Below are 22,260 nucleotides of genomic sequence, written 5' to 3'. Positions count from 1 at the left end.
CACACAACTTTCAGTCCTGCTCCTCGGCACTGAACAAACTAAATACACATTTTCAGTGGTGGATTTAACCCCATCTGAGCATATAAAAGCCATTAATAAAGAGGGGGATTTCCTGGTTGACTTTTTGAAAAGAGACTTCTTTCGGCACTTTTAGCTTAGGATTTTCGTTTGCCCTGACAAATGTCCATGGGAGAGGTCTTAAGAATAGGTAATATGGCCTTGCAAAGAGCTTCTTGTCCCTTCCAGTCTGATCCACTGGAGGTTTATTTATGTAAGCATCCACCAGCATTAAGATGACAGGCGGTTGGAGAGCAGTCCTGCCTGGGATGACAGGTCTCAGCCAGGCTACTCCTTCCACCCAGATGCACGGAGTTGCACCAGGATTCTAAGTGGCCACTAGGAAGATGGGCGTGATGGCCATCAGAAAACTGTATTGATCAATTTTTGCCAGCCCACATTCTGTCTGCTAGTACACATGGAGAGCTTCAGTCTTGTGTGTGATGAGAGAGGGGGTTGTAAATGCTTTGGGGCAGTTGGAATCAGTGTACTGTATAGTTTATGGAGAGAGTACTAAGGTTATATAACTTGTGTAAAAAAAAGGTAATGTTTCCCCAGCTACCACTGAGAAATACAGTCATGTTTCGCATAACAACATTTTGGTCAATGATGGGACGTACACACAATGGTGGCCCTGTAACATAATGGAGGTGAAAAATTCCTATGGCTTAGTGGTGCCACAGACTTAATGTTGTGGCACAATGAATTACTCACATATTTGTGTTGATCTTGGCATAAACAAACCTACTGCACTTCCAGTTGTATACAAGTATAGCACATAAAATAACATACAATTATGTTCTGTACATATTTCATAATGATAATAAATGAACATGTTACGGCTTTACTGTACTTTTATCATCATTTTAGAGTGTGCTCTTTAACTTATATTTTTAAAAGTTAACTGTAAAACAGCCTCAGTAGGTTATTCCAGAAGAAGGCATTGTTATCCTGGGAGATGACAGCTCCATGCATGTTACTGTCCCTAAAGACCTTCTAGTGGGACAAGATGTGGAGGTGGAAGACAGTGATATTTAGGACCTTGACCGTGTGTAAGCCTAGGTTGGTGTGTGTGTTTGTGTCTTAGATCTTAACAAACAAATTTAAAAAGTTAAAAAATATTTAAGAATAGAAAAAAGCTTATAGAATAAGGATATACAATTTTTGTACATCTATACTCTTTAAAGCTAAGTGTTATTACAAAAGAGTCAAAAAGCTTAAAAAGAAGTTCAGAAAGTCAAAAAGTTATAGTAAACTAAAGTTAACATACTATCAAAGAATTAAAACATAAATTTAATGAAGCTTCAGTGTATAGTGTTTATGAAGTCTACAGTATGTACGGTAATGCCATAGGCGTTCTCATCCACTCACCACTGACTCTTACTCACCCATAGCAACTTCCAGTCCTGCAAGCTCCATTCATGGTACGTGCCCTACAGAGGTGTGCCATTTTTAATCTTTTGTACTGTATTCTTGCTGTACCTTTTCTATGTTTAGTATGCTTAGGTACACAAATAGTTACCATTGTGCTGCAGTTGCTTACAGTATTCAGTATAGTAACATGCTATACAGGTTTACAACCTAGGAGCAATAGGCTCTCCCATACAGCCTAGGTGTGTAGGAGGCTGTACCATCTAGGTTTGTGTATGTACACTCTATGATGGTCACACAATGATGAAATTGCCTAATGATGCGTTTCTCAGAACATATCCCTACGGTTAAGTGATGTGTGGTTGTAAGTTGCCACCCTTTTGAGGTTTATCTTACTTTCAGAGAAAATTTGGAGCTAAACAATGTAAATAGCCTGTGTCCACTTCCTATCTCAGACCACTAGACTGAAGTGGTATGAAAACAGCATGACATATTTTACTTTCTCTTTGTTGGCACCAGGAATAAGCATTCTCTTACAGGGAATTTTGGGTTAATTGTGCTTTAAAAAATTCAATTAGCTAGCTTATTGATAACCTATTCTGTGCTAGGTACTACAAAGGTTTCAAAAAGTACAAATCATAGCCCTGCTCTTAGGAGGCTTGAAACTCATTGAGAAGACCTGTGGAAACATCGCAGTATAAGTTTCAACACGAAGCAAGGCTGCATGTGATTATTAGAGAAATGGTATAGACCAGAGTTCAGCAAGCTTTCTTTGTAAATGACAGATAGTAAATATGTTTGCTTGCATGTTATATGTTCTGTCTTAGCTACTCAATTCTGCCACTATCACAAGAAAGCTGCCGTAGATAGTATGTACATGAATGGGCATGACTGTGTTCCAGTAAACTTGTATTTATAAAAATAGGTAGTAGGCTGAATTTGGCCAGAGGACCACACTTCCTGACCTCTACTATCCATGTTAAATATTACGAGTATTCAGAAAAATGAGGAAATGTTACAGTGGGTGGAAAGGGAAGTCTTCATGCAGTAGCAGGGGATTGAAGACTATGTAGGAATTAGCATACAGAGGAGACACTGTTTTTGGGAGCACGGTGTAATCAAAAGCTACATGTTCTAGGAAGGCTCCATGTAGTGATTAGTGGGAGTAAAAATGGAAAAAGTGGGCCTCTCCATGAAAGCCACCCAAGAAGGAAGGGCATTCCACTTCTGTCAGACAACTGCCCAGAAATTATACGCATAAGTCAGGTCCTGAGCTGTATTTTCCTAAAACCATGGTGCCCTGGTTAGGTCCTTTTACCTTTCCACTTGGCTGTTTTTCCAGCCTATCGCCTTCTGCAGCATTGGCATTTCCGGCTCCAGAATATAGAGATGCCAGCCCACAGGAGGGATGACTTTAGAGTTTTATGAGTATTTGGGAGTGTTTCTTTGTGATGTTTTCTCCATATTGTCAAGAGCTTGGTTATCAATCCAAGTTATCGAGGTAATTCTGAATATCTGTGTCTCTGATGACAGGAGCTCCCAGTTTAAGCCAAACCCTTAAGTCAAATTGGCAGCATTTCTTAAAGTATATCAATAGAATACTAGTTTGCCCAGATGATTCCAGGAAAGAGGGTTCTTTGGTGCAAACCATGCTTCCTCTTGAAGACTGACAAAGTACACTGGTAAATTAAAGGGCATGAGAAATCCTTTTGCAAAGACATCCTTTTAACTTGTACAACTATAACTTTTCCCAACATTTGACCACAGAACCCTTTTCCATGGAGCATCTATGAACATCTCACAGAACTTATTTTGGAAAACAACAATTTAGGGAAGCAGATGTGGAAGTAAATATTGGTAACAGTTACTAGTCATGGCTTCAAGTTAACATGAAAGACACACATGCACAGGGGCACACACAGAGGTGTGGGAATGAGAGAGATTTAAAAACTCCAGTGACTCTTGAGGCATATAAGCAAAGGGTAGAATTAAGCCTTATTATTCATTGTAGTTACTTAAAAAGTCTACCCACTCCTCATCCCCAATGTGCCAAGCAAGTGTGGGTGAACAGGAGTACTAAAATGCTGACATATGAGAGCAAAAAATGGGGAGCAGAGTATTTAAACTTATTTTCTTCTTTTTTCCTTCTTGCTGATGTTAAACTTCTGGCTTTGTTTCCTTTTTTCGTATCTGTCTGGAGTCTTTGTTTGACTGAAACCATGAACATGATTGTCATCTTGAGCTATTCTTGGCAGGCAGGACTAAGCTTAGAGGGAAAACAAACGTATGATTAGCAAGTACATAAACATCCCAATTCAAGGCTAACTCCCCTCATCTGTAGAGCAGAGAAAGAGGTGTGCAGAGGAGCGAAGCAACCATGAATTTCATTGAAGCATCTGGAGAATTCACTGGGAGAGTCTGTGAAATTTGCTGCAAACAAGTCAGACATTATAATCTAATTAACCATAATCGTATGTCGAAGAGGCTCTAGGTAGCGTCTCATAGCATTTTCTTTTTCTTCTTCTGTATGCTTTCGGGACATCCTAATTTTTATGCACTGCATTGTTCTCTAGTTCTGTCAACTCATTCACCTAGTATTTATTAAGGACCTACTAGATAACAGGCACTGGCAAATTAATGAAGGATACGACATGATCCTTGCCTTGGAGAAGCTGATAATCCAGATGCGGAGAGAGACACTGGAACCAATAGATGTAATCAAGTGTTATAAACGTTACGTGGATATCTGCATAGGGATAGGACAATCCAAAAGAGGCAGTTGTCAGTTCTACCTGAAATGCCAGGAGAAGTTTCATGCAGGGATAACTGTAGAACAGAATCTTGAAAAATGAGCAAGTGGGAGACAACAAGCAATCTGTACCAAACAGATCTTTGTGTCCTCCAGAAATATTTTGCTGGTTGGTTCCATGCACATTCAGATGACCAGAACATTCTTGAACCCATTCCATTCCTACAACATCTTGTAATTGAGAATACTGTAGCACCAGGGGTCTTTAAAGAGGTTTATGTGAACTCTAGGGCAAGGGGTGTTCAAGGGGATCCACTAGACAGGGGAAAAAAATGCCAAAACTTAAAAAATTTTATCATATCTCTTTGAAACTTCTATTTTTGAGACCGTTTTATAAAGTGCATATAGTGAAATAGTACATGTTTATAATTTATAAATAAATATAACTATTGAAGGTGCATGGTGTTTTTTGTTTGTTTGTTTTACTAATGGAGCACATGATCAAAAAACTCGTAGACCATCAGTACTCATTATTCATCTATGAAGTAATTACATTCTGAAGTTTTAGGTGGACATGGAGTTTTGAGAACACTCTTCAGCTCAGACCAATTTAAATATATGTTATTATCATTATTATAATTTTAGAAACTGGGTCTTACTCTGTCACTCAAGCCAGAGTGAAGTGGTGCAATCATAGCTCACTGTGGCCTCAAATGGTAGGGCTTAAGTGATCCTCACTCCTCAGCCTTCAAGTAGCTGTGACTACAGGCACACACCACCATGACTAATTTTTAAATTCTTAGTAGAAGTGGAGGTCTCACTATTTTGCTCAGGATAGTCTCGAACTCCTGACCTCAAGTGATCCTCCCACCTTGGCTTCCCAAAGTGCTGGGATTACAAGTGGGAGCCACTGTACCCAGCCCTGAATCTGTATTATTGATATGCAAAATGCTATATTTAGTTAAAAATACATTAAATAGCAGTACGCCTTGTGTGGTTCCATTTTTATATTAAAAAAGTGTATGTTAATATTTGTATATACACACATAGAAAAATTTCTGGAAGAGCATACACCAAAATGCTAATGATTATCTCTGTGTGGCAGGATTATGAGTGACCTGTGTTTCTCTCTATTCTTTGCCATACAGCCTGAATGTTCTGCTATAAAGTCTTTAAAAAATTTCTAATTCCTTTTTTTAAAAAACAACTCAATTTTTGACTCAACATTTCCCTACATTGCAATGATGAATTATGAAGCCCTATATCATTCTTAGTATCATCAATACTTTTGATGCTTACAGAAAATCGCTTGGTGAAAAAAATGGTTAGAAAGGATTTTGCTTTATGCTTGTAAGAATAGCACTTCATCAGCTGTGTCTTTTGTCACTAGGTATATCCCTCTGTCCCCCAATTAACTACAAAAAGCCCCTAAGTCCAATTTTTAACTTCTTGGTTATGGTTGTACATCTTTTTCCTCAATAGAATCTTTACATATCAGGCAAAAGGTTTTAACAGTATTTTACAGTGTTAATTTAGTGTTAATTTTTCTTTTCCACAGGCAAAACTTCATCTTCTTACTAATATTGTGACCCAATATTAGTGAGTCTTACATTTCTTTGCCTTTCTACTGTGGCAACCTAGCTCTGAATAGAACTCAGCTAAAAAAAGTGTTTATCTGAATGACTGATCTCTCTATATAAAGATACCTTTTAAAAATAAACGTTTGGGCCGGGTGCGGTGGCTCACGCCTGTAATCCCAGCACTTCGAGAGGCTGAGGCAGGCAGATCACTTGAGGTCAGGAGTTCACGACTAGCCTGACCAACATGGTGAAACCCTGTCTCTACTACAAATACAAAAATGAGCCAGGCATGGTGGCATATGCCTGTAATCCCAGCTTCTCAGGAGGATGAGGCAGGAGAATCACTTGAACCTGGGAGGCAGAGGTTGCGGTGAGCTGAGGTCGCACCGTGGCACAACAGCCTGGGTGACAGAGCGAGACTCCATCTCAAGAAATAATTAAATAAATAATGTTTGGTTCCCATAATTACCTAACGTTTTATGAGTAACTGAAGGGTTTTCCGTGGTATATATGTTTTTTATTTGCCGCAAATCTATTTTTCTCAACATCTTAGTCACTGATATGATACAGTCAGCTATTTGGATGGAATTATCTCTCTACTTGCCATTTCTATGTTAGAGTTCCAATCCCTAGGAACGTGTAGACTATTTTTGTCACTACCTTTGCAATTTTAGTTTTATGTTTTGTAATATGAAAAAAAAAACCTTTGGAGATTCTTAAGATTAATGTTGAGAATATTAACAGATATATGTGTGTATATATGTATATATACACATGTATATGTGTATATATATTTTATGTATATATATACATGTATATATGTGTATATATATTTTATGTATATATACATGTAGATATGTGTAGATATATATTTTATGTATATATACATGTAGATATGTGTATATATATTTTATGTATATATATACATGTAGATATGTGTATATATATTTTATGTATATATATACATGTATATGTGTATATATATTTTATGTATATATACATGTATATATGTGTATATATATTTTATGTATATACACATGTATATATGTGTATATATATTTTATGTATATATACACATGTATATATGTGTATATATATTTTATGTATATATACACATGTATATATGTGTATATATATTTTATGTATATATACACGTATATATGTATGTATATTTTATGTATATATATACACGTATATACGTGCATATATATATTTTATGTATATATATACACATAAAATCTGCTATGAGCCCCTACCAGGCTAAGAACTCTTTGAAGGCACAAACTGGATTTCCTTCCTTACTATAACCCATGTGTAGCACCTTACTGTATAGATATTTGCCATTGTTTACTCCACTGCGTTGCTGCAGATTTTTTAATAGGCCCTTGAGCCCTCTACACAGTTGACCCTGGAATGACACAGGTTCGAACTATCCCGGTCCACTTACATGCAAATTTTCCTCTGCCTCCGACACTCCTGACACAGTAAGACCAACCCCTTTTCTTCCTTTTCTTCCTCCTCTTCCTCAGCCTCACCAATGTAAGATGAGGAGGATGAAGTCCTTTATAATGATCCACTTCCACTTAATGAATAGTAAATATATTTTCTCTTCTTTGCAATTAATCTTTTTTCTCTAGTTTATTGTAAGAATAAAATACATAATACATATATAAAATATGTGCTAAACAACTGTTTATGTTATTAAGTAAGGCTTCTGGTCAACAGTAAGCTACTGTAATGGTAGTTAAGTTTTATGCAGGGATTTTCAACTATGCGGGGGGCTGGTGCCCTTAACCCTGCATTGTTCAATGGCCACCTGCGTTTGGTTTGTGTGTGAGGAGAGGAAGGCTAACATGTCCTACTCAATCATCTTGGTGATGTCGCTGCTCTGTACCTAGCACTGTATCTGGCCCATGGAACTCACTGAATGTACTTGCTAATGTGACTTCTAAGACTCTAGACCTCTCATCAGCCTTATTAGACTGAAATTCTGAATATTCCTTTCCCATCAGGGATGAGCAGTGACAGTGCCTGGCTGAGGCCAAGGAGAAAGAGGGCCAGGAATTCCTTCTTACCCTGCTTCTGAGCATGCAAACTCCCCCTTGGGATATAAAGCATGCAAGTGTCTTGTCCCTCAGCTCTGGACACACTTACCTCTAGCCTGTGATTTAGGGATGCAAGAAGATAAACAGCGGGAAAAGGAATTTCTTTAGCGAATATGAAAAGAATTAAAGGTCAAGAACATATTGCCAGCTCCCTATCTATCCCACCCACCTCAGTCTCAGCCAGACACAGCATGTGAAACACTCCCTCTGCCTCTGCACTTCTAACCCCTGCCATACATATTCTGAAAAGGAACACCATGTTTGAACATCATGTGTGGCTCCTGGGGTGAGTAAACCCAGGACGCACATGCTCTGACAATGTCCATGAGCTCCACCAACCTCTAGGAAGAGTGTAGTGATGGATTGTACTCACATATTATTTGGTGAGTGTGTGGGGAGGGGCTGGCTGGGGACAGCCAGGGTGAAATAGACTCAGTGTTTCAGGAAGGGCAAGCACAAATACTGGATCCCATTATTTCCTGAAGAGACTGTGAGGACCACAGAACTTTGGTTTACACTGTGGGAGCAGCTGTTGCCTCAATGCCAATGGTAATTTCTTCAGCGGTGGTAGTGAGACAGAGTCCTAATTGTAGAGGGAATTCTCCATCCCTTTCTCAGACTACATAAAAGATACGGTGCCAAAGCCTGCTGGATGTTACCATTGTATGACTGCTGGCATGCGTGGCCTTGGTATTGTTTTAGCAATTGTCTCTCAGAGAAAGAGGCAACATTTGTTAAGAGAGGAGAACAGATTACTGGGTGGCTTCATTTAGAACAGTCTTCCGGATAATATCAGAAGTAGAGCACACCTTCTTGCTAGAATATAAAAGAAAAGAAAGCCGCTGAATCAATTGGGAAGCTGAATAACTGAACAACATCCCACATAATTATTGGAGCAGCAAAGAAATGCCTATGTTATTTGCATCATTTCTTGCTTCAAAAAAAGAGAAGCTTAAAAACACCAATAAAGACAGATGTAAAATCTCTGTTTCAAGACTCCCAGTTGACACTGATAGATTCCTGTTGAAAAAAAAAAGATGTTTCCAAAAAGTAAAATAAAATCTTACTGCAAATATAGTAAAATTGCAAAGGAGGGGAGAAAAGTAGCCTCAGATTTGTGAGAAATGTCAATCTGCAAAGTCCATTATCCAAAGACCTTGTACATCAATACTAGATTTGAATTATGGAGCTGGGTTGCACCTTCATTTACATGGTATTTCCCCAAGTAGCCAGATAATATCAATATCTTGCATTTATATGATGATCATCTTCCCAGATGGCTTCATTAAATTGTATGTTTTATGAGACCCACTTTCTGAAATGTGGTCATCTCTGAATGAGAATGATGCTCCTGGGTAACTTGGAGCAAGGGAAAAATCGTGTTTTGCATTTATGCTGTCTTTCTATCAGTGATCATAAAAATCTTCAGTTAGCAAGCATTTCCTGAGCATCTGCGTGGGCAGAGCCCGAGACGAGGCTCTATGTGGTAACATACGGAAGATTAAAAGGTGTGGTCCCAACCCTCCAATACCTCAGTCTCCATTAAGAACAATTTTCTGTTTCACAAATGTGAAAACTTGTGGCCAGACAAGTTTAGAGAATTGGGGAAGATCATGTAGTAAATTTGTTCCAGAGATAGGAGCCCTTATTTCTAGGACTGGGTCTACCTGGTTTTGAGAATAATATCTAAAAATGTTTAAAATATGTCAAACCTGCATTTAAGTGTTAACACTTTGGTTTTTGTTCAGGGAGAAAAGACCAGTTCCCAAATAGGAAAATGAAAAAGGGTCTGTTACATTGTCAATGTGAATTTGTAAATATTTCTAAATATCTAAGATTTGTGGTAATTATAGTGGAGGGACAAAAGGAGGGCAGGCTTCCAACTCTGAAGAATTTGGCTGATTTTAGAAGTAAAATCATTGCTGATATGTGGTAATTTCAAAGAAATAAGAAGTCTCCCTTGTGCCTTGAATGAAGATTCAATTTGTCGACTTATTTCTTCCTACCTTGTAAAATTGCAAATACTCTGGGAGGAGTCCCACATCCAGTCAACCCAGAAAAATGTCTGGCACACGCCAATCACTCCGTGAACAAATTATGAGGAATTTAAACTGTGTAGATGAGTTTCTCATAGCCTTTCCTGAGAACCTAGATTTTAATGGGTTTGGAGGTAGGGTGGAGTGGGTAGAGGTTAGAGGTAATAGGTGCCAAAGAAGGAAAGAAGAAATAGCCAAGAGTGAAAAGGAGAGCCTAGGGGTTGGGGAAAACTAGTCTTTTTAATCTTGTTTAGGGACCATGGTGTGCAATGTACTGTATATCTAGAGATATGGGGATACAAGACTAGTACACTTAAAATACCTGCAAGCATAGAGATTAGAAATCTCAACTCTAATTCTGATCAATTTGGGATTTGGGGCAAGTCACTTCACTATACCTGGGCTACAGATATTCCATCTGTTAAACAAGGATATAGACTAGATAATCTCTAAGGTCAATTTCTATTACATAGGATTCTGTTATTCTAGCTATATGAGAATACGGGACCATTTGAAACAGGAAGTAGGAGAAGAGTTGTTCCGATGCTTACTTATTTTGGTGGAGAGAAGAGACAACATTAAAATCTAAAGTCTAATAATCCTTTCTTAGTGTAAGTCTAGTCTACCAATCAAAATATATTGGATTCTATACTGTCAACCATAAAAGACCTCAGCCAACTTCAGATGCATTTTGAATAATGGAAGATTCATCTCTGTTCTAGAATTCTATACTTTTTTTCTTTCTTTAATTAGAATATTTTTAAGAAATGTCTAACTTGTGGCTCTATCAGTTGGTAAATAAAGCTTTTAAATGTTTACTTAAAAATTAAACTGTTATCTCCAAAACATTCTACATTTCAAAAACCTTTCCCATGAAATAAAAATGCTAGATTATATATTAAAATTACAGGTGCTACAGGAATTCAGAAAGTAGAAAGATCTTTGTGGTCATTAGGTAACCAGGTAAACCTTCAAAGTAAAAACGAGGTTTAAAGTTGGGCCCTGAAGGAACTTAAGACCGGAATTTTTGGAGAAGGGGGCTTTCTAGTTTTAAGAGGATCTGCCAAAGAGCAGGGCTTTCCAATGCACACAGATGAACTATAATGCTTGAGGATGAAGTTTTCACTGCTCCATGACTACTAAGAAAACTAAAGGGCAATGTAGTCAGTATGTCCAATAACTAAATCAAAGCAATTTAAAGGGCTACTCCTTATTCTGAGACAGTGTCCTTCCTCATTTTAGTGTTAAAACATCCTTTTATAAATGATAGTGATAGTAGATAATAGTTGTTTTCTTCTTATTATTTTTTCAGATGAAGTCTCTCTGTTGCTCAGGCTGGAGGACAGTGGAGTGATCTTGGCTCAGTGCAACCTCTGCCTCCTGGGTTCACGCAATTCTCCTGCATGAGTCTCCCAAGTAGCTGGGATTACATGCACCTGCCACCACGCCCAGCTAATTTTTGTATTCTTAGTAAAGATGGGGTTTCACCATGTTGGCCAGGATGCCTTGAACTCTGACCTCAAGTGATCTGTCTGTTTCAGCCTCCCAAAGTGCTGAGAGTACAGGCGTGGCCAGATGTTTCATTTTGAAGTGATGGTATCAAATTTGTCCTCCATATGATGGTCTCTCTTGTTCTTTCTTTTCCTTTGAGATTTTGCTGGCCAATGAAATCTAAAGATCTGTGGACTACCAGCTAGGTGAGTATTTCTAAAATGTTTCCTTTATTGTAGCCTTTATTCATGTACACCAAGAAGTCAAGCACAGCTTTCTAGCAAGAGAAAGAACCACTTAATTTTAGAATTTTGTTTTGCTCTTCTTGTGATCCTGTCATGGTAGTAAATGTTGATCAGGCTTAGCTGTGATGTTCATAGAGTCAAGCTTAATATGCTAGACCTAGGATGTGTTTCAGGCCTTTCGGTGATATAGCACCTAGAAAACAACATGTGCTTCATTTTCAACTTTTACTTGGTTTCCAACCCACATTCCACATTGGCAGCAGATCAGCTGCTAAACTGTTTACCAAAGTCCTTGCTTTGTAGAGATTAAATAAAGAAATGATTTCATAATTCTGTCTCATTCCATTGATGTATAGTGACTAGACTTAGATTTGCGGTATAAGCATGCCAAGATTTTTTCTCAGAAGCCAGTCTTGGGCATTCAAAGTACTGCTTGCCTCCTCTCCTGGACACAGGGTATTCCCGCCCCTCTAAGCCACCAGGTATATACTCATTTCCCTCTGGAGGAAACTGTGAGGACACTGTTTTAGAACAAAACTTTACGGTCTTCCATTTCCACAGTTGCCGTTCTATCTTTTGGTCCCTGACTAAGGAGTACAGGGGAACTTTTCATTATGGTAATAGGACTTGTGCTCTGAGAAGAGATAATGAGCCTGCTATATTTTAATTGGCAAATTGTGTATGTGTTTTTATTAGCTCACTATGATCACTGAGCTGATATGGGAAAAAAATAGAAACACAAACTCTGATTACATTTATTTCAATCCAGAGATGAAGGAAACAAAGGTCCAGATTGGGTAGTAACTGGCTCAAGGTCACCTAGCTAGTTAGCTGAAGTACAAGGACTTGAAGTTGATCTAGTGTTCTCTCTCCTACCTCCCTCCAATACCCCATCGGAATTGAAATCATTGCAATAGCCACTGCCAAGTACTTAACAATGGATATTTGATGGTGGTCCTTTAAGTCTGCACCAGGGTGGTTTTCAGTTTTTTACTTCATCAGCACAGGAAGGCAAGGACATCGCACTGACTCTAATATTTCATCCTTAGCTCTGGATTCCCTTGGTTTTACATTTCTGACTCTTCCTTCAGTTTCTTGTAGGGCTTTATGATTTAATTTAATTTCAGCTTATGGCTGGCTTTGGTACCCAGAAGAGTGGTAATTTGTCCTTTAAATTATTCACCCAGGGGAGTCGGTGTTCTTAGAAAACGAAGCGGGGAGAACCTATAAGCTTCGTCCCAGCAGAGGGATACATGACACACACTGATGCCTCACTCACTTGTTCTTCTCCCACAATACCTTATCTCCCATGTTCAGCCTTGGTTCCTATAATACCTTGTATTTCTGCAGCGCTTTTCACATTAACAAATAAAGCAATTTACAGCGTATTTACACACTGACTAGTGACTAATTATACACCTGCAAGCACTGCAATCACTCCAGACAAGCAACATTCCTCTACATTAGCTTCCCCGTAGGAAGGTGTCTTAGAGCTGTTTGCAGAGAGAATTCGGGGCAACAGTCAGTCTTGGCTCTGACACTCAATTGTTGAATGTGGGGGCAGTTATATAATCTAGGATGCACCTCTAGACATTTTAGCTCAGGCCTGAGCTAGGGGCTAGAAAGATTACAAAAGAAGAGAAAGAGTGGATTGATCTGACCCTAGTAGACCTCACTAAAACTGTTGATAAAACCAGGCAAGTCCAGGCACGGTGGCTCATGCCTTTAATCCCAGCACTTTGGGAGGCTGAGGTGGGCAGATCATGAGGTTAGGAGATCGAGACCATCCTGGCCAACATGGTGAAACTCCGTCTCTACTAATAATACAAAAATCATCTGGGAGTGGTAGCACATGCCGGTAACTCTAGCTACTCGAGAGGCCGGGGCAGGAGAATCGCTTGAACCAAGGAGTGGGAGGTTGCGGTGAGCCGAGATCACGCCACTGCACTCCAGCCTGGTGACAGAGCCAGACTCCATCTAAAACACAAACGAACAAACAAAAACCAGGCAACAACTCACAAAGAAATCATGACATTACAAAACACCTGCCAGGGTGTTTGGTATGCTTTAGGCAGAACTGAAGCACAGAACGCAGGAGACTATCGCAGTTGTCAGTTAAAAAGATAAGAGATGTATTGTTAAGAGCTACCATTTAATGAGTGCCTACTATGTATTTATATTTTCTCACTTAATACCACTGTCATTTAACCCCCTCATAGTTTCCAATTATCACGTAAAATTAATTGAAGTTCTAATACGTAAAATAATGTTCTCGAGATTACACAGATGGTAAGGGAGAGCAGGAATTAAAACCCAGGTCTGTCTGACTTTTAACCACTCCATTATGCCGTCTTCGGCCTAAGAAAGGGATGGCAAGCATTAACAAGATGCAAATACCTAGTGTGTAAAAGTGGGTTGTGCAGAAAGCATAAGAGAAGGATTAGTAGAATCCATTTAAAGCGGTGCTAAGAAAAGAAATGATATATTTTTAAAGTTTAATTTTTGGCAATATAGTGGGGTGGAAGCAATGGAGGAACTCCTAAGAAACTAATATAGGCTCAGAGGATGTTCCCTGATGAATTTAAACAGAAAATAGACAAGTAATCACATTTAAAGATAAAGTAGCAATATAAGCCTGTAAGAATATTAGATGCTAATGTCTAGAATGTAAGTGAGTTATATGAAAAATGCTAAGTTAATAAAAGGCAGCCTACACCACTATGGAGAAGGGAAAACAAGTAACAAATATCTTTACTGCATGGAGCCTAGGTTCTGTTTGTTGGGCTCTGCTAATCCTAGTGTGGAGGCTTTAAAACTTGTCTGCAAATGTTCTCACTCTCCTCTCATTGAAAGGTGGAGTCCAGATCTCCTTTTTTTCCCCTCTCTGGGATAATCTCAGTGACTGGTTGGCCAACACAGTATGGCAGAAGTGCCCATGTGTAACCTAAGAGGTGATACAGCTGCTACCTGGATTGATACAAAGCAATGAATCACTGAAACACCTGGTGAGAATGTCAGAGCAGAGAGTTTCCACCAAGAGAAAAGCACACATTCGCTGATGTGAGGCATTTACTCCTGGGAGACCAAAGAACAAATTCAAAGTGTAGTAAGTATCAGGTCTAAGGAGTGACATAAGGGTGAAAGATGAAAATAAGTATTAAGGTCAGGCTGGAAACAGGTCAGACTGTGGAGTGCAAGCATTCACGACTGCACGCTACGAACAACAACCAGTGTAATTGGGTCAGGGCTGATGTGATGAGCCATACAAGGTGCATTTTTATGTATGACACAGAAATGTTCCCAAGGTCAAAGGAGCCTGGCAGTCCTAGACACTCACAATGTTAACAGACAACAGGAGGAAAGGAGAACTCCCTAACCTCTTTAATTTCTACTTTCTCTCCAGATGAACAATTGTCAGATAGAGAAAGGCAGCACTAACATTGGTTTTTAAAAAATAAGGAGGATGAGGAATCTACAAGTAAGCACCGGCTACTGAAGCTGTGTGTAAGTCTCATAACCTGGATGAGGTATGTTTCTCAGACACTAAAAGAACTTTAGGATAAAACAGAGCTCCTGTCAATCATCATGAAGAATCTTGAGAATTAGGGAATCCTGAAAATGGGTAAATGTCTTCTTCTAAAAACAGACGTGAATCCTGTTAACCCTAGGTAGGTGGGCTTCAGATCTGGGTTATCTTTCAGAACAAATCCTCAAAGAGATGATTTATAAGGCCCCAGCAAAGGAGTCAGCATGAGTTGTGGTTAACCTGAATTTCTATATGAATTTACCAATCTCTAATGACACGATTCTGAATATGAGCTGGGCACATAGTGAGAATGACTGTAGGCAAATAATTATTTCTGATGAATGGATTTATGTTAACCAAAAGGCACACCTCCAGAGTCCACCACAGGCCCTTGTCCTTCGTGTTGCATTATCAAAAATGTTTATTACGAATAAGGTTCTGATGGCAGGACGGCGTGCTGACGCAGGTTGCAGGGAGCACCATTATACTGAATGCTGGAATCTGTACCAAAAAGATCTTGATAGGCAGTACCTATGGACATGGTTTAATAAGGAGAAATTCAACAGGGAAGCCCTTTTGTTTAGGCACCTACCCCTCACTCCCAATAGAAAAAAAATCCAAATGCCCCCAAAATTTTACCCCAACAATAAAATAACAGGATAGAGAGAATGTGGTTTGTGCACATGGAAAGGTTTTAAGAGTTGTCTAAATTTAACAGCTCAATACAACTTAATAGTGGGATGTGGCTGCCAAAAATGCTACTGTGATGGGATGTTATGTTAAAAGAAGTTTATAGAACAAAAGATGTGATGGTGCAGCTCTGGTGTTTGTTCTGGACGTGGTCCTATGAAGGGACAGCGACAGACTGAAGCATATCTAGAAGAAAGCAACCATTATGGTTAAAGGATGGAGAACAAGTCATATGGAAAATGACTAAAGAAGTTGGGTATATTTAGACAGGACGAGGATCTTTGGGGAGCGTGGAGCTGGAAGCGGATTTAGCAATTTAAAGGCTGGCATACAGAATTGAGTGTCAATGGGTGGGAGCCATAAAGAAGCTGGGGAGACTTGAATCCCAGCAAAAAACTCTCTTGTACCTGGACCTATGCAAAGATAAAAGCAGTTTCCTCAAGAGGTGAGGAATTCCCAAACCTGAAGGCATTCAATGGACATAGGAAGGTCATTTGTCAAGGATAATAGCAAAGTGAATAAGAAAAAATCTGCAAAACTATGACCTTTTACCACTACTTTATCACACTTATTCCTTACAACAGGAGGCACTTGTATGATGAAGAAATGGAAGAACAGAGAAATAACTTGTCCAAGAATATGCAGCTGGTAGTGGAGAGCACAGCCTGGAAGGCAGATATGCCTTATTCTAAATAGTGCATATGCCCCAGGCTTCCTCAATAAAACTGAGCTCTTATTTCCAGGAGAGGACACTGGATCAATCTCTAAAAGGAGAAATGGGATCTGCTGAAGCTAGAGTAGCTAATACATCCTCTGAGAATATCAAACATCACCAGGAGTCTTCAGGCCATCTATGAGCTACACATACTGTTTCTCAGTTTGGAATGTCTTTTCTGATGATGGTTCTATCATAGCTCAATACCAAAATTAATTTTATAAATCTAAGATCTGCTTCTTAAAGTCTAAGTTCTTTTAGTTTTCTCCAGTCATTACCAAAGTATTAATTCCTAGCCTTTATAAAAAGTAATGCTTCTCAAATTCCAAGGGGATTCAATTTAAAATCATTTCACATAATTTCTTTACTTTGATGGGAAATTCTTTTGATAGTTTCTGGTTTTGGCAAGTCTCAATTCCAGAACAAATCTAAATTCAAGTCCTTGAGTTTCTATAGTGTGTTTTATGTCTGTTACATGAGCTAGCTTTATACATATTTCTTTCATGTAAGTTTAATTATTGGATCATCGTGTCCTTCATCTGCTATCAAATGAAACCCTCTGCTTTTGTGAACAAATGCATATAAATATATACATACATATAATTAGCAAGTCAGAGGAAATTCTCTGCTACTTCCATCAGTGTCTTATAAAAATAATATACACTCTTAGACAACCGCGAGTCTAGCTTAAGTTCAGTTAGAGGTAAGAATACATATATTGTCTTCGGGAGGGTCCTAACATTATATAAACCCCACTGTGTGTGAGTTCAGTTTGAACGGAGTGTCCCAGAGCTGAAACAACAGTACGGTGAATTAGCAGGACAAAAATCTCTTAGCAAATACCTTGTTACGTTTTTTGACCTCAAATTGTATGGGCTCTTGTAATAATTAATAGCTAGTGTCGCTTTTATATTCTGGGTCTCTATCATTGCCTCTCTGACAAAGAGTTTATAGTCTGCAATCTTTCCAGTTGTCTTCTCACTCTGATGTTTTACACCTCAGTAGCTTTGTCTTAGAGGTGTATTTTGCATTTGCTTGCTCATCCATAGTGACCTCGCTTGGGCTTTGTTTAGTTTATTTGTTGCCTGATGATACATATCAAGCCTTACAGGGACCATTTGACTTTATATACATTCAATTTATTGACTTTAGTTGTCACTGCTTCTGTACAGACCCATCCAAAAATGCCCCCAAAGTGCTATGCCACTAAAAGATCAATGTCCTCATTTTCCTTTTTTGGAGCTTTTGATGTGCAAACCTCCCCCTGGCCCCCACCATCCACCTCAATATTGATGACATTATACATCAATTTCAAGATGTCCTTTACATTACTATACTTTTAAGCTTATTTACTTTATGCTTTTCTTCATAGTTATTTTGCAAATGTTTTGCTTTTATGATGTATGTGAGCTTAAGCCTAAGAATTCTCTCTCCAGTTTTATGTTTAAAACATTGTAACTTTTTTAGGTTTAAGTAATATTATGATCAAAATAATTTAAGTCAGTATGAGGGGTACATAAAAATTATTTGTGTGAAAACGCTGTTCTAGGATATTCCTATTACATTTCTGAATGCATCATATAGCATTCTTCTTAAATATTTACCCAACGTTTAAAATTGGTTTGCATTCCCTGGCTATGTCTCATCTATTACATTTGCTATGTGGCCAAGGAAAGCCTGGAAAGTATTAACAACTCATCACGGATAATCATGAATTGATTGTGTTTAATATCACTGTAGATAAAAAATAGCTTTATTGACATATTCAAGTATGGCAATGTCAGGGTTTTTTTCTTTCTCCTATCTCTATTGTCTTTTTAAAAATCCTACACACAGCATACACGTTATGCAAGGCACGATTTCAACTACCTCCTATTACGTCAGTAATTCCAGATCTTCATTTCTAGACCAATTTGCTGATTCAAGTTCCAGATGCACATTTCCACTGCTCTACTAGACATTTTTACCTGAATGTTCAACAAGTATTTCAAACTCATTCAACCTGAAATTCAATTCTTGTACTCTTATTCTAGATCAGTGATGTTACTTTCACTCAGTCTCTCAAACTCAAAAATCTGAAATCATCTTCCACCTTCTTTTCTTCCCTCTCAACATTAGCAGTCAGCAAGTCCTGATGATTCTTTGTATCCTCTGCCATAGACTTTGTTCAGTTTGCACCATCTCTCAGCAGACAATCGCACTAGCTGCCTACGTAGATTCCCTGTCATCAGTTACCTACATCAATTTAGCTTAAAATAGGAAAAATATATCTGATCTCATTGAGAGTTCTCAGTTGACTTGCTTCTGTACATGTGGGCTGACCTAACTTCTGCATTACCAGCCTGTGAATTTATTGATGCCAAGAGCTCTGTCCTATTCATCATTGCGTCTCAGGTTTAACAGAGTTCCCACACGTAACTGCTGCTTACTATGTGCTTTTGAATGTTGACAGGACACTAGTGAGTGGCTAAGAGCATAGGGTTTAGAATCCAATAGATCTAGGTTCAATTTCTGCCTTCTCTGCCACTTAGCTACAAAGTGACCTTGGACAGACTAACATTAAGTCAGTGATTCTCAACAATCAGGTGGGGCTCAGGCACTAGAACTTTTAATATATCTATGGGTGATCCTAACATGCAGCCAAGGAATCACTGCTTTTACCCTTAATTTCTCATTTGCTATTTGGTATCTATTTCAAATGGGTTTGAGCATGTGAAATGAGATTTAACTTAGCACAGTGCCTGGCACACAGAAAGTGATTAACATCAATCATGATGTTAAAATACAACTTCAATTTGTAATTTTCTTTTCAATTGCTACCCCCAGCTCTGCCTCTCTTTCAATTCCCAGAATGCACCAAGTTTTTCAGCTTTTGTGCTCTCACACCTGTTCTTCATCCTGCTCTTAGCAGATCCCTCTCAATCTTCAGCTCACGCATAGTCTCCAGGTATTCCCCTTTATTCTCCATCACAGTATAGAGATGTTACATCTTCATGGCACTTGTCTCAGTTTGTAATTACATATTAATTCCACCATTTACTGTGTTTCCCCCACAGGACTGTAGTTTCACAAAGGAATGTGCCTTGTCTGTATTGATTTCCTCCTAAAGTCCAGTGCCAAGTGTCCGGTACCTGCCAGGTGCTCAGGTGATAGTTGGATTAATAAATAATCCATTCTGATTGCTCAAAAAAAAAAAAAAAAGCAAAATTTCTTGACTCTCTCTGTCCTTCAACCATATCTCACATCAAAACATCATAACAAAAACCAAAACGAAAAAAGTAGAATGATCTCTAGTGTGTGGGGTTCTAGCTACTGACTAGGAAAATTGTAACATTAAAAAAATTATCTTGGATGTTTTTAATTTGGGTAATGTTTCTAAGTCCAAGGTTCTTCAAGGTTTACTGAATGGCTTAGTCACCAACCTGTAGGCAATTATTAATGTGACTCCCACAATATCTCACTCCAACAAAGTCAATAAACTTTTGTGGGTGTTTGTATTAGCTAAGTAAAGGGCTTTTTGTTTTCTAACTTATCTTTTGATCTGTTTGGTTGGGAGACCAAACAACATATAAAGCTAATGGAAAAAAACCTTTCTTGAAGTCAATAATTATCACATTGTTGATACTTCTACCTATGAAAAAGACCTCAGAAATCATCTAGACCAATCTCTCATTTCACAGATGAAAAGAAGAAAGCCTAAAAAAAATGAATTTAGTGGAAGTGATTACACACATATTGTCTTAGTGCTGAAATACAATCCAGGTTTCAAGGATCATTCACCAGCGTTCCACTGACCACATTACACGAACTTCAAAACAACTCAGAGTTACTATGATTTCTTGATGTTCTTAACTAATTTATATTCTGGTATCAATTAATTTAGTATTTCAAAGTTTCCATAACAAAAATTTAGTCCAAATTCACGAGCTTGATGTTTAGAACTCACATATCTCACCATACCTCTTTCTACATGCCAGACTCTGCAATCTGTTTCATGTTTTTCCAACTCTGAGCTTCCACCAGAATGCACAGGCTTACCATATCTGCATATTTACCCTCAATGCCAACTGAAAGACCACATCTTCCATGAAAACTGCCCTCAAACCCAGTCAAAGAAGAGAATGACCCTTTGTATTTCTCCTAGGGATTTTATATTCTGCCTTGTACTGCCGTAGGAATAACTGCATTAGATGCAGGAACCTTGGGAACTGGTGCTATATGGTTTTTGCTTTTAGGTTCTGTCACTACTTGCAACTAATACATATTTAAACTAAAATAAATGCCCCTCGGTTAAAATTTTCCATAAGGATTTTCTTGAACGCAATTTCTAAGTGTCTGAAAGAAGCTCGGTTGGAGTAGGCATGACCTGGACATACAGGACTTGTATTGCTTTAGGGAAATACATGGTGAGAACATTTTCAAATTATTGTCTCTTTTCTGAGTGCTTTCTCTTTTCTTTTAAAAATCATCGTCCATTCTGCATAATTGGCCCAGATGTTTCTTACTGGTAGTGTGAAAACTTACAGGAGTGAAATTTGAGAGCCACAGAAAACATTACAGAAAACACTAAGACATACAGGAAATATTAGAGAAGCATCATGCAAATACTTGCCTAGAAACATTTTGTTGGAAATTCAGATTCTTTTTCAGTTTTCAGAAATAAATGTAGATAAAAAGGTCAGAAAAACGAAAATCTATCTTATCGTTTATCATTTCAAAGTAAATAAAAGGAGTTTACCATCTGACAGTCCTTTGGAAAACTATTATGCAATTACTCTCGGCCCAGATTTCATCTAGAACATTCAAATCCATTGTAATCTTACCAAATCCATAACATGTTTTGGGTTAAGCCACCTCCAAATAGAACAGCTCAATAACTAATATACTCGAGAGATTTTTTTCTCTCTCTTTTTAAAAAGAGCTGCTTAAAAAAACAAAATCGGGGGCAGCTCAAGCCTGTAATCCCAGCACTTTGGGAGGACAAGGTGGGCAAATCACGAGGTCAGGAGTTTGAGACCAGCCTGGCCAATATGGTGAAACCCCATCTCTACTAAAAATACAAAAAGTAGGCAGGCGTGGAGGCACGCACCTGTAGTCCCAGCTACTGGGGAGGCTAAGGCAGAAGAATCACTTGAACCCGGGAGGCAGAGGTTGCAGTGAGCTGAGATCATGCCAGGGCACTCCAATCTGGGTGACGGAGCGATTTATTTATCCGTCTTAAATAAATAAATAAATAAAAATTCAGAATAGGGAAGCAACTCCTCCTTATGACGAGTACCTTTCGGCACTTATATGGGCTTGCTTTTGCACTGATGGCACCACTTTCATTCAAAAAAAGAAGTTCGCTTGCACAATCTCCAAAGACCCGTTTGGCTTGGTTTCACGTTCTAAAAGTAAGGTTTTAGATTAAATGAAAAATAATACTTCTTACACATAATTATAAGGTTTTTAAATTTTCTCTATGTTGGTGTAAACTTGTAAAGTCCTCCCTATGAAAACTGTCCCCCAAATCACGTTACTTGGTCGTCCTCGAGGAACGATTTTGAATGAAAAGCACATAAAGTGCTGTAGCATGGAGACGAAAGACAAATAACTATGCTCTTCTCCCAAATTAAGTTATGACTTACTAGGGGAGGAAAAGGAGCAGTATAAAGCCCGGTCCTCTGCGGGAAGTACTCGGAGGCCTGCCCCGGAG

The sequence above is a fragment of the Chlorocebus sabaeus genome, chromosome 10 (assembly GCF_047675955.1).
Source record: "Chlorocebus sabaeus isolate Y175 chromosome 10, mChlSab1.0.hap1, whole genome shotgun sequence".
Classification (NCBI taxonomy): domain Eukaryota; kingdom Metazoa; phylum Chordata; class Mammalia; order Primates; family Cercopithecidae; genus Chlorocebus; species Chlorocebus sabaeus.
This window is presented reverse-complemented; position numbering follows the sequence as displayed.